The following is an 11,428-nucleotide window of genomic DNA, read 5'->3' on the forward strand; positions in this document are numbered from 1 at the left end:
CTCCCACACAGCACTTCATGTGGACCTTTCTTTAGAGCACTTACCATTCTCCCTGTGTGGTCTCCTTTTGTGGCCATATTTTATGTCTCATTGGCCATGAGCTCCTCTGAGGGCAGGCACCCTGCCCTTTGTATCCTTGGGTCTCCCCAGCATCTTGCCAGAAGTAGGAGCTCCAAGTTGTCCAGTCAAGGACTGAGGAGAGGTGTGGAGAGGGCTGAAGCTCCACAAATGTGTTCGGGGAAGGGCCTGTCCAGGAAGAGCTGGTGAGGGCTGCGTCTCAGGTGTGTGCTTGTTCTTCTGAGCTGTAAGCATATACACCAACAAAACATATCATCAATCTGCAGAGGAAGCCATCTCAGGAACATTCAGAAAGCCACCTGCTGAGAGTATCACCCATGGGGTATTGAAAGGGTAGGTGTTGTTAGGAAAATGGGAATCATAAATCTGATATCTGATCTACATAGAAAATCGCAGCTCATTAGAATGCGCCAAGTATGGACCAGAGGAGGGGGTGGCCTTTTCAGTACACCAGAGTGTTCCGGTCAATTGGCAGGAGTCACCCCACCTGTGACTGTAAAAGGACATGATCTCTGCCTTCTCAGTATGCAGCCTCAGGTTCCTTTTCTTTAGAATCCATACTCACCAAGATCACGTCTGATTTTTACCGTTTTCCCAGCAGGCACCTCTGCTGGGAAGAAAATTTGGCAACTCACTAACGAATACTGTAGTATACTGGGCTATTACAGTTAGTTTTAAAAAAAAAAATAGTGCTTATTTTTTCAATTATAAAAATAATACATGCTTGTAATAGAAAATTGGGAAGTGGTAAAAACTAGAAAGGAAGAAATAATTATCCATGATTTCACTGCCTAGAACACCCACTGTTGACATTTTAATGGATTTCCTTCCAGTCATTTTCTATGAGTATTTATATAGCTGAATTTATTTTCTGGGTACAATCTTACATTGCACTTTTAACTTAAAGTTGTAACATGAGCATTTGTCTGTTATGGGTAACTATTGTAGATATTTACTATCTAGCTCTTTACTTAAAATTTTCAAATATATCAGTAAAATTAAAAATATATGTATTTTCTGTTCACCTCAGCAGTAGAAGCTCATCGTAGGAGGCTATGGATAAGAAAATGAAACCCTTACATATGCTACCTACAAGAGACTCACTTCAGATCGAAAGACACCTCAGACTGAAAGCAAAGGCAAAGAAAAAGATATGTCATGAAAACGGAAATGAGAAATAAAATCTGGGGTAGCAATGCTTATATCACACAAAACAGGCTTTAAAACAAAAGCTATAATAAGAGACAAAGAGGACCCAGTAAACTCACTTCGGGGTATTTATTCGGAGAAACCCAAACACTACTTGAACGGGACATGTGCACCCATATGTTCATTGCAGCATTGTTTATAATAGCCGAGATATGGAGGCAACCTGGGTGTCCATCAACAGATGAATGGATAAAGAGGCGGTACATATATGTACAATGGAATATCACTCAGCCATAAAAAATAATGAAATCTTGCCATCTGCAACAACATGGATGGACCTAGAGGTATTGTGCTGAGTGGAATAAGTCAGACAGAGAAAGACAGATGTCATATTATTTCACTTATATATGGAATCTAGAAAACAGGATAAATGAACAAATGAAACAGAAACAAACTTAAATAGCATTTTATGGTTGCTGGGTTGGGGGTGTTTTGGGGATGGCTGAAGGGAGAGGGGATTAAGAGGTACAAATTGGTAGTTACAAAATAGGCATGGAGATGTATGTAGAGTATAATATGAGGGATATAGTCAGCAGTATTGTAATAACTATGTATGGTATTAGATGGGTATTGGACTTATCTGGATGGTAACTTCATAAGTTATATAAATGTTTAATCACTGCATTGTACACCAGAAACTAATATAATATTATATGCCAACTGTAATTGAAAAATAAAAGCATTGAAAAACAGTTTCAAAGACGACAGAACTATGTAATTTGGAGATATAAAGCTCATTATACTCTGCTCTCTGCAGACATAATCATCATCATTGGTTGAATTTCTCTATACACATATTAATATTTATATATTAATATACAATACAATTTTTAAAATTTTATTACTTAATCAATACATTGTGAAGTCATCAAAAGGTGAGTATGTAGAATAAAATATGAACAGCTCCTGTGTGCCTAGCTTCAGCCCCCCACTCTCTTCCCTGGAGGTGATAACATTTAAGAATTTGGAATGTTTTTCCAGTTATTTTCCTAAGCATTTATGTATGTGTGTATATATTAATTTACATATTGTTGATGGTTGCTTTTGCACTAGAGTGGCAGAATTGGGTATGTGTGACAGATAGTATGGCCCTGCTTCCCCTTCCAAAGCCCATGTGACCTTTGCTACCTGGTGTTTTAACACCTGTGAATGTGTTGCTTTGCTTGGCAAAGGGGCTTTACAGATGTGATTAAGATTACTACTGTGTTTCCCCAAAAATAAGACCAGGTCTTATATTAAGATTTGCTCCAAAAGACGCATTAGGGCTTATGTTCAGGGGATGTCATCCTGAAAAGTCTGCTAGGGCTTATTTTCCAGTTAGGTCTTATTTTTGGGGAAACACAATAATCAGTTGACCTCAAAATAAGAAAGTTATCTTGGATTATTTGGATGGGCCCTTAAAAGCAGAAGAGGAAATTGAACCACTTTCAAGTGAATTTTGAAAGTTCTTATTACAAGAAAAAAAAAAATGTGTAACTATGTATGGTGATGGAGGTTAACTAGACTTATTGTGGTGATCATTTCACAATATATACAAATATGAATCATTATGTTGTACACCTGAAACTAATATAATGTTATATGTCAGTTATATCTCAATTAGAAGAAAAAGCAAAAGACAAAAGTAGAAAGATTAGAAGCACAACAGGGCCATGTGACAGGAAATGGGCCCTCAGTCCTATAACTGCAAGTAGCTGAATTCTGCCAGCACTCCAGATGAGCTGGAAGCAAGTTCTTCCCCAGAGATTGCATATCAGAGGGGCCAGTTGACTGCTTGATTTTGGGCATGTGAGACCCTCAGCAGAGAATCCAGCCAGACTTCTGACCTACAGAGCTGGGAAACAAGAAACGGGTGTTGTTTTAAATCACTACCTTTGTTATTATTTGTTATGCAGCCTAGAAATTAAATCCAGATTTGTTTTATGTTGTAGATATTTACTATCTGGATCTTTGCAGAAAAAGTTTGCCGGCCTTGTACTTACTGGACAGCCCCTATTTCTCTTTCTCCAACCAAAGTTCCCTCCACCTTCACCTGTTCGGGATGATTACTCGGGTATGTGCCTCCAGGTCCCTAAACAACATTCTTTTTCTTCCTCTCTGCTCTCACCTCTCTCATCTCCCCTCTCTCCCTTCTTCCCCTCACAAGAAGGAGAGTAGAGAAAGACAGAGAAACAGACAAACCCAGGGTGAAGAGACAAAGAAGGAAGGAGGGAGGGGAGAGAGACAGAAGAAACAAGAGAGAATATGAATATGAATATTATATTCAAGATATGATGATATGTGAGGGAAATAAACATGCCAAGAGAATCAAATCCTTCTCATCTTTCCTGCTTTCCAGACTCCCGCCAGGCTCAGGGGGCTGGCAATAACATTCTTGTATCACTCTTTTCCTGCTTTTTCAGTTTTTCTCCTTATCTACTGATCTCCATTCCCAAACACGCGACTCAAAGTTGGCCCTGCTTCCCCCTCTGCACCATCCCTCATCATCCCATGTTGTCTTAGCTTGATTTTGGTTACACTGATGTCAGTATTCACATTATCATGGCTATGAAACACTCTTCACAGCTATAAAACTGCCAAACGTAGTCAACTGTGATTAACTTTTCCTGCACAACTTTTGTTTTTCTTGGAGTTAATAATTGTCTTTTATTTTCATGTGCTTGGTTTTCCACGAACATATTGTTAATTAAATCCCAAGCTCCTTACCCATTGTCTGTACATGCATCAGATAGATATGTACTCAGTTCACCTTCCCGAGGAAGTCTCTTCTGGAATCTTCTGAACCTCTCCAATCTGTACTCTACACAGCTATCCCCCTGGAATAGCTATCCTCCTGGGCCGTCATCTTGCTGACAGCCTTTCTTTCATCCCTATATTGGATCTTCTCTTTCCTGTATCCCCAGTGCCTTTTCTTACTTGGTTTAGCCATTTGTTTGAGAACATTTTCCAGGAGTTTCTTGAGAAAGGATGTGTGGGAGGTAAATTTTTTGAGACTTTACATCTGAAAATGTCTTTATTTTACCCTCATACTTGATTGAGAGTTTGGCTAGGAAGAGAAATCTTCCAGGCAGGAAATGATTGCCATGCAGAATGGAGAGGGTTGCTCCACTGCTGGCTAGATTCCAGTGTTGCTCTTTAGAAGTCCAATGTTGAGGTGGACAGAATAATGCACCCGCCCTAAGGACATGCAGGCCATAATTTCTGGAACCTGTGAACATGTTACCTTGCATGATTAAAGAGACTTTGTGGGTGTCATTAAATTAAAGATGTTGAAATAGGGAGATTATTCTGGTGGGTCCAATGTAATCACAGTGTCCTTACAAGAGGGAGGCAGGAGGGTTAGAGTCATAGAAGGAGATGTGAGAGTGGAAGAAGTGGGGGTGGGGAAGCAGAGAGAGAGACAGAGAGAGAGACAGAGAGAGAGAGAGACTTGAAAGGGCTACACTGTTGACTTTGAAGAGAGGCCACAAGCCAAGGATTGCAGGCAGACTCCAGAAGCTGGAAAAGGCCAAGAAACAGATTCTTCCCTAGAGGCTCCAGAAGGAACGCAGCTGAGCCTACACCTTGACTGTAGCTGAATAAGACCCGTTTAGGATTCCTGACCTCCAGAACTATAAGTTACTAAATTTATATTGTTATAAGCCATTAAATTTGGGATTTTTTAAAAATAGAAGCAATGGGAAACTAATCAAATGCCATTAAATTTTTGGCTACTTTTATAGCAGGGATGGGAAACTAACATAAATGCCATTTTGTCAGTCTTATTCTTAATCTTGGTCTTTCTTTGTCTCTGGAAGCTTGTAGGATCTTTTCTGTGTCCAGCATCTTAAGGTTTCGGGATGGCATGCATCAGTGAGCACTTGGTGGGTCCTTGCAATGTGGATACTCATGTTCTGAAGAGTTGCTTAGATTTCTCCATCTGTCCCCATCCATCCTCTCTTTCCTCTGAACTCCTATTATTTGAATACTGACCAGTCCTTTGATTTTCTTAACTTTTCTCCTTTATTTTTCAACTGTTTTTTGTCTACTTTCTATTCTTACTTTTACCTCCTAAACCTTCTATTGAGCTTATTTCAGCTATCATGATTTTAATTTCCAAGAATTCTTTTTCTTTGTTCTCTGAATGTTAATTTTATTACATCCTATCTATTTTATGGTTACAATGTCTTCTTTTATCTTTCTGAGAATATTATGAGTTTTTTAAAAAGTGTTCTTCTCCTTGTAAAAATTTCTTTGCAAGAAAACCATGTTTTAAAATCCTTTCTTGGAGTGTAGTTTCTATGCACTTTGTAACTGATAGTTCACATATTGAATGAGAAAGAAAGCACATATTTGTTGAACTCCCTCTATGCCTCATGCATATTATCTCATTTGATTCTGCCAATAAGAGTCATCATTATCCCCATTTTACAGATGAGGTAGTTGAAGCCAAGAAATATAAGTGATTTGTCCTACATTGCACCCTAAGCCATATACTGGAATTCAGACCCAAGATAGTATAAAGTTGACATCTGCCTCATTTTTCTGCCCTCCCTCCCTAGAAGTCTGTTCCTGTCTTCGCAGTCTGGGGTAGTGAAAATATGTTCATGACTTGCTTCTAAAAATGTGGACAATGGATTCAGTGGAGCTCTTAAAACTTCTGCAAGCCAGAAATGTGTCTTTAAGACAATGTCAGAATTTGTCCTTACACAGCACATGTGTTTGGGTCAGCACTCATTTATTACTTGCTGGCATTGAGTAATCTCTCACATCCTGACACTTCTAGTTTTGAGAAATCAAAAAAATCATTATGAAGCCAGCATGTCAGAATAAATCAAACAGAAAATGCAAGCCTGTTGCATCAGTTTTTCCCAAAGGTATTCTAGAAACCACTGGTATAAAATGCAAAGGCACTCCTATGTTTATTGCAGCACTATATACAATAGCCAAGACCTGGAAACAACCGAAATGCCCATCAGTAGATGACTGGATTAAGAAACTGTGGTACATTTATACAATGGAGTATTACGCAGCCATAAAGAAGAAAGAAATCTTACCATTTGCAACAACATGGATGGACCTAGAGAACATTATGTTAAGTGAAATAAGTCAGAAAGAGAAAGACAAATACCATATGATCTCACTTATATGTGGAATCTAAAGAAAAGAATAAGTGAATGAACTAATCAGAAACAGTTTTGGAAAAATGGAGGAAAAACTGAGGGTTGCTAGATGGGCAGGGGGGTGGGGATAAGGGGAAGGTGAGAGGTTTTGGGAACGTACAGAGGGATAGTGGATGGGGGGAGGGGGGTTCACACAGTGTGAGGGATATAAATGATAAATGTCTAAGTTTTGCTTTGTCTTGTGCACCTGAAACTAATTAATAAAAAAAAAAAAAAAAAAAAAAATGCAAAGGCAGAGGTTGCTAAAGACCTTTATAATCTTCAATCTCCCTTTTGTCATGGACATAGGACCTCCCACTTTTAACTTGGAAGATTGCAGTCTACATGGCTGCCCAGAACAAGAACTACATTTTCCAGCCTTCCTTGCATCTAGGCTCTCCTGAATCAGTACACCATGTGAGTGATAGGTGCAATTTCCAAGTTGTACCCTTAGGGGGAAGAGGCTTGTGCTCCCATTCCCGCTTCTAGTCAGCATATAGAATGTGAGTGCATGACAGTAGTAGGGGTGAATAGAGAGTGCGTTGTCACAGCCATGGCGAGGGTGGAATACAGAGGTAGTATGAGCAGAATGCAGATGTACAGGGGTGAGCCTTGCTGGACCGTGTGGACCAGGGCCAACCCCCAGCATGGTGGGGCGCCAAGATAGAAGAAGCCTGGGTCTCTGACACTGGGAAGACTTCCTGTCAGCCCCAGACTGCTCATGTCCATAATATTATGTGTGAGAGAAGTAAGCATCTTTATTTTCAAAGACACTTTTATTTGGGGACTTTTTTTTGAGGACAGCTGAACCCATGTCCAAACTAACACCCAAGGCCACAGTCAACTTTATCTTACCCCCGCTTTCCTTCCACCTTTTACACTGGAGTTCTCTAAGGACACCCTGCACTTCCATGCATGAGTTTTGGCTTATATGTTTTGTATATGCTGTTTCCACTGCCTGAATACACTTCCCCTACTCTTGTCTGTCTGCCTGGTAAACTCCTGCTCAGCCTATGATAGTCCACTCAAATATCCTTTTCTCCAGGAGTCTTCGCTGACTCTCCGTTCTCCCCTGGTGGGATTCATTATTTTCTCTTCACTGAGACCATAATAAAGTGTCTAAACCTCTGTTAGCACTTACCATGTAGTACTATAATTACTTGCTCACATGTTGATCTCTCGAACTAGATTGTGGTTCTCTTAAAGTTGGGGGCCACATTTTATTCATTTTTGTACCCCCAACACTGAATTTGTAAAAGTCACTAACAGAACTCTAGTAAATGGATGAATGAACACAGATGATATAAATACATGTGTACCCATACAAATCCTTATTTTTATTTATTTATTTATTTATTTATTTATTTATTTTATTTTTTTCTTTTAATTAAATTTATTGGGGTGACAATTGTTAGTAAAATTACATAGATTTCAGGTGTACAATTCTGTATTGCATCATCTATAAATCCCATTGTGTGTTCACCACCCAGAGTCAGTTCTCCTTCCATCACCATATATTCGATCCCCCTTACCCTCATCTCCCACCCCCCACCCCCCGCCCCCGTTACCCTCTGGCAACCTATTTATTTATTTTTAAAGATTTTTATTGGGGAAGGGGAACAGGACTTTATTAGGGAACAGTGTGTACTTCCAGGCCTTTTTTCCAAGTCAATTTGTTGTCCTTTCAATCTTAGTTGTGGAGGGCGCAACTCAGCTCCAGGTCCAGTTGCCATTGCTGGTTGCAGGGGGCGCAGCCCATCATTCCTTGCGGGAGTCAAACCGGCAACCTTGTGGTTGAGAGGACGCACTCCAACCAACTGAGCCATCCGGGAGCTCAGCGGAAGCTCAGCTCAAGGTGCCGTGTTCAATCTTAGTTGCAGGGAGCACTGCCCACCATCCCTTGCGGGACTCGAGGAATCAAACTGGCAACCTTGTAGTTGAGAGCCCACTGGCCCATCTGGGAATCGAACCGGCAGCCTTCGGAGTTAGGAGCACGGAGCTCTAACCGCCTGACCCACCGGGCCAGCCCCCAAATCCTTATTTTTAAAAAAGGGTTTCCTTGTTTACTAAAACACTACTTGTGAATAGCACACCCATTCCTCCTACAGAAATTCAATGAACATCAATTTACTATTTTATAATTTGAGAACCAGGGGACTGATTATACATGGCCTGAAAACTTAAATTGTGGATTTGTCAGTCTCCTAAGTGAAATATTCCTGTAAACAGGCTCCCGCCCTGGGATTGAGTGCAGAATTCTAAATCAATGCTTTGGCTTGGTTTGTTTCTGTCTCCTTTTAGCTCAGAGCAGGTGATCTGGGCTTCAGTATTAGCAGTTTCCAGAAAACGCTCGAGCACGCTCAGAGCTGTTGAAGAGACCAGCACGTTGTACTGCCCTGGAACACTGTAGAGTTCAACGGCTTTCAGGCTGGTGAGCTCTGTTTCAGTGGGTATCATGTTTTACTTGTTTTCATTCTGCGCCAATGTAATACCAACTCAGCAACTCAACTCTACAGGTACATTTTGTACTACTTTTGTACTAATGCTAACACTGGCATTAAAAATTGTGTTTTTTTTTCCTCTCTAGAAATGTAATTTTAGCATGTCTAGGTTTCAACACACAATGTGTGTGACAAGTACTGAAGCTCTCCCACGAGACTGAATCTACACCTATTCTGAATGCTCCTTTAGATGGTGGCCTCTGTGTTTTCATATCTAGCCTGGGTTTTATTTATCTTAAATACCCTTAACTTGTAAAAATCCTAAAATTATTCTTCTAAAAAACCCCCACTACTCAACTTCATCCCCCAAGCTGTGGATTTTAAAATTAATTGAGATCATGGATTCCCTTTTCTGAGCATGTAATAATAAAGTGCATAGAATACATATAGGATATATGTGTGTGCTTATCTACTTATTTTCTGCCTTCTCCAGACATAACATAAGCACCAGTAAGAGAGGCGTCAAGTCTGTTTCATTCTTGCTGTATCCCCAGCACCTGGCACATAGGAGGTGCTCAGTAAAACTGTGGAATGACTGAATGTTTGTGTCATTCCTTTTGTAGATGCATAAGCCAGTTGCTCTCAGTGCTCCTCCTACCCTGTCTTCATGCCTTATCCTTTCCTTGTCAGGCACATGGCACCCTTCTCATCCCAGGCCTTTGCTCTCTCTCAGTTGTTACGCCATGCTTTCTCCCCTATATGATGCATGTTTGTTTGTTTCTCTTTTGCATTCTTCCAGGTGTTCTCTCAGATTAATTAGAATAGCTAATTTGTCCATAAAATAGGTTTTTAAAAATGCAGTAACTATTTTGGAAAAGAGTTAAGGTTATTTTCAGAAAATAGTGTTTTAAAAACATGTTTTAAAATCTAACCTAGAAGAAGCTAAATTAGGACAATGGCTTAAGTAAGCAAATAAGGAAGGCTGTCCATTTCTTATGTAACGATGATATCAAGGGGCAAGGAACTGACAGAGGGAGAGGGAGAAGGAGAGAGAGAGGGAAAGGAAAAAAGATACTGAGGGCAGAGTGAGAGATTGCATATTGCTAAGTTTTCAATGAACACAGAGTCCCATTCAACCAACGTTTACTAAGCCTGTGCTCTTCTAGATGTTGGGACAAGACAAAGTCCATTTCTTGTGGAATATCCATCCTATATCACCACTGTCCAAAGAAAACAGAATGAAAATCACAAATGCAAACTATATGTGGCATTTAATATATTGGGTTAATCCAAAATATTATTGTGCCAACGTGTAAGCAATGTAAAAATCATTAATGAGTATTTTTCATTCTTTTTTTTAAAACTTTTTATTGGGGAATATTGGGGAATGTGTTTTTCAGGATGTCAAGTCGTTGTTTTTCAATCTAGTTGTGGAGGGCGCAGCTCACTGGCCCATGTGGGAATTGAACCGGCGACCTTGTTAAGAGCTCACGCTCTAACCAGCTGAGCCATCTGGCCACCCCTACATTCTTCTTTAATGTTAATTCTTCAAAATCTTCTGTGTATTTTATACTTACAGCACACTTCAATTCAGAGTAGCCATATTCCAAGTGTTTAATAGCCATGTGTGGCTAGTGGCTACCATATCTGATGGCATCATTCTAGACAATAAACAAGTAAACAAAGATGTAATATAATATATATATATATATATATATATATATATATATATATTTATAAATAATATAATTTTAGTATTGAATATTGTGACATATTATGAAGGACTCATAATAGTAAGGGTATTATTAAGAAAACTAAAACAGGAAAAGTGATAGAAGACAAGGGAGCTATTTGGCCTGGGTGGTCAGAGCAGGAGTCTGTAAAACTGACAGTCAAGCAGAAACTAGAGGGAGTGAGGGAAAGAGCCAGAGCAAAGGCCTTGAGTCGGGAATCAGCATGGTGTCTCAAGGGTGAGAACGGGGGAGATGAGTTTGGAGTCATCAGGGCTAGCGCCCTGGAACCTTGCAGGCCACGCGAGGACTTTGCCCTACCATGCCCATAAATTATCTTTAAAGGAGACGAATCCATGCTCATGCCTCCTAGGTATTTCATTTTCTTCCATGTTGAAGGGTAAAAATCCTAAAAGCCTTTCCCTGATGCTGTCTCAGGACCTCAACACTTTAAATGCAGTTGTTAGCATGTGTTCACTTTTGGTGTCCCTAATGATGTCTATATTACAGTGGCTGCTGTGAACCAACCATGCTTTGGACATGTCATTCCTGAGACTGATGTTCTGCAGCAGCTCCTTCCATTGCTTTCTGTAGACCTTCCCAGTCTGTTACACATACATTTCTGTCACCCCTTCTCTCCTCCTTTCCCTTCTTTCCCAACCCCTTCTTTTGCAGTGTCTTTCCCTGTCAGCCCTATAAGCCCTGAGCTTGCTCCTTGGCCTTCTGGAGTGGGAGGTCTATGTGTACGGCCACCTTCACCTCCTGGTGCTGAGCGAGATCTAATCTGTCCTCAGGTTGTCAGTCAAGTCATACTCATCCTTCTCAAACA

The sequence above is a fragment of the Rhinolophus sinicus genome, chromosome 4, assembly GCF_057876585.1.
Source record: "Rhinolophus sinicus isolate RSI-liver-muscle chromosome 4, RSI-T2T, whole genome shotgun sequence".
NCBI lineage: Eukaryota > Metazoa > Chordata > Mammalia > Chiroptera > Rhinolophidae > Rhinolophus > Rhinolophus sinicus.